This window comes from Neolamprologus multifasciatus, chromosome 8, assembly GCF_963576455.1.
Source record: "Neolamprologus multifasciatus chromosome 8, fNeoMul1.2, whole genome shotgun sequence".
NCBI lineage: Eukaryota > Metazoa > Chordata > Actinopteri > Cichliformes > Cichlidae > Neolamprologus > Neolamprologus multifasciatus.
Window position 1 is genome coordinate 13078490 of NC_140446.1, and position 4695 is coordinate 13083184.

Genomic DNA, 4695 nt, shown 5'->3' on the forward strand with positions numbered 1-4695 from the left:
GAATGTGACCAAGTTGCCGTACAGAAAGGAACTGACTTCTATTTCACATCTAAAGCACATTTGTGAGATTTGATGATCCTAATGATCCTCTCCCTAATGACACGAGCCAAGGTGTGAAAATGGGTGAAGGTCACAAGCAACCAAGGATTCGGGTGAGCTCATTGTGAAACCTAGCCCCAACTTATCATGTGATTTCCTGAGGTCAAATGGCCCAGGATGAGAGTGGGCGTTAAGGCTTCTGGGAAGGTATCTCAACACTGGATTATAGATGTCAGACAGTTGGTGCCCTATGCCACCAGCTCTGTTCAAAGATGGTCATTCACAGTAGACATAGATGTAACGGAGCAGTCTGTATCTGCAGTGAATTTGGCTGTGTGGAACAATTGATTTTGCAAAACATTCGGACTCCGGTAGACGCATGAGAGAGGTACTTGAGGTCAGTATCTTGCACAAGGATATTTGGCATGTAGATTAAAGCATCCCATCACCAACCTGGTAGGTGACCTGCACTACAGCACCCCCAACACTAACTAAACCAGATTTCAAGTTCATAACTTATCAAAGCAGTTGCCATTTGGTGGCAACTCCTTTATTGAAGGAAGACATCACATAACATTTCAGTCTTGAGTTAAATAAGCAATGGATGTCAGGAGTGGGATTTAAACCCACGCCTGCAGGAGAGACTGCGACCTGAACGCAGCGCCTTAGACCGCTCGGCCATCCTGACACATTTTCCCTTGTTGATACAGAATCCACATGACAGACTACCAGATCAAGACACCTTTACAACTGATCAGATTGGCAGACTATTACACCTCTGCTTTACCAACACATATTCAGCTGAGATTCAAGAAGTCACTTGGATGAGTGATGAGACATTTCTTCAACTATGTGATAAATGAATGTGAGCAAGTTGCAGTACAGAAAGGAACTGACTTCTACTTCACATCTAAAGCACATTTGTGAGATTTGAGGTTTAGATCTATGTATTTTTGCAGGCTGAGATCCAGTTGGTGAAGGAATATATAATGGATGTCTGTGAAGATTCTCAGTCATCCGGGTCATTGTAGTCTAAGGAGCTTGGAAACTTCTTTAAACTTCTTTAAGTTGCTAGAAGACGTTTCACCTCTCATCCGAGAAGCTTCTTCAGTTCTAGGGTCAAATGGTGGAGTGTCCCAGATTTAAGGCCTGTGGGAGTGTCCGCCCAAGAGGGACGAGGGACCCCCTAATGATCCTCTCCCTAATGACACGAGCCAAGGTGTGAAAACGGGTGTAGGTCACAAGCAACCAAGGATTCGGGTGAGCTCATTGTGAAACCTAGCCCCAACCTATCATGTGATTTCCTGAGGTCAAATGGCCCAGGATGAGAGTGGGCGTTAAGGCTTCTGGGAAGGTATCTCAACACTGGATTATAGATGTCAGACAGTTGGTGCCCTATGCCACCACCTCTGTTCAAAGATGGTCATTCACAGTGGACATAGATGTAACGGAGCAGTCTTTATCTGCAGTGAATTTGGCTGTGTGGAACAATTGATTTTGCAAAACATTCGGACTCCGGTAGACGCATGAGAGAGGTACTTGAGGTCAGTATCTTGCACAAGGATATTTGGCATGTAGATTAAAGCATCCCATCACCAACCTGGTAGGTGACCTGCACTACAGCACCCCCGACACTAACTACATCAGATTTCAAGTTCATAACTTATCAAAGCAGTTGCCATTTGGTGGCAACTGCTTTATTGAAGGAAGATATCACATAACATTTCAGTCTTGAGTTTAATAAGCAAGGGATGTCAGGAGTGGGATTTGAACCTACGCCTCCAGGAGAGACTGCGACCTGAACGCAGCGCCTTAGACTGCTCGGCCATCCTGACACATTTTCCCTTGTTGATACAGAATCCACATGACAGACTACCAGATCAAGACACCTTTACAACTGATCAGATTGGCAGACTATTACACCTCTGCTTTACCAACACATATTTAGCTGAGATTCAAGAAGTCACTTGGATGAGTGATGAGACATTTCTTCAACTATGTGATAAATGAATGTGAGCAAGTTGCAGTACAGAAAGGAACTGACTTCTACTTCACATCTAAAGCACATTTGTGAGATTTGAGGTTTAGATCTATGTATTTTTGCAGGCTGAGATCCAGTTGGTGAAGGAATATATAATGGATGTCTGTGAAGATTCTCAGTCATCCGGGTCATTGTAGTCTAAGGAGCTTGGAAACTTCTTTAAACTTCTTTAAGTTGCTAGAAGACGTTTCACCTCTCATCCGAGAAGCTTCTTCAGTTCTAGGGTCAAATGGTGGAGTGTCCCAGATTTAAGGCCTGTGGGAGTGTCCGCCCAAGAGGGACGAGGGACCCCCTAATGATCCTCTCCCTAATGACACGAGCCAAGGTGTGAAAACGGGTGTAGGTCACAAGCAACCAAGGATTCGGGTGAGCTCATTGTGAAACCTAGCCCCAACCTATCATGTGATTTCCTGAGGTCAAATGGCCCAGGATGAGAGTGGGCGTTAAGGCTTCTGGGAAGGTATCTCAACACTGGATTATAGATGTCAGACAGTTGGTGCCCTATGCCACCACCTCTGTTCAAAGATGGTCATTCACAGTGGACATAGATGTAACGGAGCAGTCTTTATCTGCAGTGAATTTGGCTGTGTGGAACAATTGATTTTGCAAAACATTCGGACTCCGGTAGACGCATGAGAGAGGTACTTGAGGTCAGTATCTTGCACAAGGATATTTGGCATGTAGATTAAAGCATCCCATCACCAACCTGGTAGGTGACCTGCACTACAGCACCCCCGACACTAACTACATCAGATTTCAAGTTCATAACTTATCAAAGCAGTTGCCATTTGGTGGCAACTGCTTTATTGAAGGAAGATATCACATAACATTTCAGTCTTGAGTTTAATAAGCAAGGGATGTCAGGAGTGGGATTTGAACCTACGCCTCCAGGAGAGACTGCGACCTGAACGCAGCGCCTTAGACTGCTCGGCCATCCTGACACATTTTCCCTTGTTGATACAGAATCCACATGACAGACTACCAGATCAAGACACCTTTACAACTGATCAGATTGGCAGACTATTACACCTCTGCTTTACCAACACATATTTAGCTGAGATTCAAGAAGTCACTTGGATGAGTGATGAGACATTTCTTCAACTATGTGATAAATGAATGTGAGCAAGTTGCAGTACAGAAAGGAACTGACTCCTACTTCACATCTAAAGCACATTTGTGAGATTTGAGGTTTAGAGCTATGGATTTTTGCAGGCTGAGATCCAGTTGGTGAAGGAACCTGTAATGGATGTCTGTGAAGATTCTCAGTCATCCGGGTCATTGTAGTCTAAGGAGCTTGGAAACTTCTTTAAACTTCTTTAAGTTGCTAGAAGACGTTTCACCTCTCATCCGAGAAGCTTCTTCAGTTCTAGGGTCAAATGGTGGAGTGTCCCAGATTTAAGGCCTGTGGGAGTGTCCGCCCAAGAGGGACTATGGACCCTCTAATGATCCTCTCCCTAATGACACGAATTTGGCTGTCTGGTATCTCAACAACATTCAGACTCCGATAGACGCATGAGAGAGGTACTTGAGGTCAGTATATTGCACAAGGATATTTGGCATGTAAATTAAAGCATACAATGACCAAGCAGGTAGGTGACACCCCCGACACTAAGTAAACCAGATTTCAAGTTCATAACTTATCAAAGCAGTTGCCATCTACATAACATTTCAGTCTCATGTTTAATAAGCAAGTGATGTCAGGAGTGGGATTGGAACCCACGCCTCCAGTCAGCTTGGCGCAAATGCCCACCTTGTGTCCACCTATGGGCCCCCGGCACGACCCAACACAATCCGCATCTTAACCCATCTAGACAACTGGGCCACCGCTCCAGAGAGTAGGTGGCAAAACCGCTGTCGTTGGTTCTGTCACACATTAGGCACTGGGTTTTTCTGTCAACTTTCAAAAGAACTTGCTAATCCTGAATCAGCATATTTCTTTTCATTGGTTTAGAAATATGTTCGTTTTCAAGCTGCGAACGTTTGTTTGAGCACAGAGGGGCAGCATTTCATCGCTGCCTTGTTCAGTTTCAGCTGGGATCCAGATTGCATTTCCAAATGATATGATGATGCTTGTTAGGCATGATGGCAACTATGATCATTGTAGTGCCACTAGGACTTTCAAATTTCACAAAGGTTACATTCACACAAAGTTGTTATTTTTTTCATATTACTATTTATTAGCTATGCATCCCATTTTGCCTTTGAATACATTTTAGATTTTCATATACATCTATATTTTGTTTTGTTTTTACAACTAGAGCAATGTCACAGGCACACCGAATGACAACCCTGAATTCCAAAAGTTTCCAGAGGAAAAACAAAAATATACTCAACTGATCAAGCTAGAAGTGGCTTATAATCACTAACTGTATATAAAAAGAGACTGATGTCATCTATTAGTTCAGTTCTATTTAGAAATCTTAAGCTGAGCAGTTCCACAGTTGCCCTGACCTCTTTATCACCCAAAGCCTCTTTGCAACCACAGGAGTTGCCTCCTTATGGTCAGCAATTCTGCCAAACGACCGAATCAATATCTATTGTAGTCATATACACATCAAGGTCTTTCATTTTTTTTACACATTTATGTTGTCATGTTTTTATCTCTTTAGCATCTC

General features: G+C 43.4%; 3 non-coding genes across 3 annotated transcripts; all 3 read right to left on the reverse strand.

Annotated features, from left to right (window-relative positions):
- Window positions 1-644: 644 nt before the first annotated feature.
- Window positions 645-727, reverse strand: trnal-cag (transfer RNA leucine (anticodon CAG)). Its single transcript has one exon. It is a non-coding gene; the product is annotated as a tRNA-Leu (tRNA).
- A 1064-nt stretch (window positions 728-1791) lies between these two features.
- On the reverse strand, window positions 1792-1874 carry trnal-cag (transfer RNA leucine (anticodon CAG)). Its single transcript has one exon. It is a non-coding gene; the product is annotated as a tRNA-Leu (tRNA).
- Window positions 1875-2938: 1064 nt separating this feature from the next.
- On the reverse strand, window positions 2939-3021 carry trnal-cag (transfer RNA leucine (anticodon CAG)). Its single transcript has one exon. It is a non-coding gene; the product is annotated as a tRNA-Leu (tRNA).
- Window positions 3022-4695: the final 1674 nt, after the last annotated feature.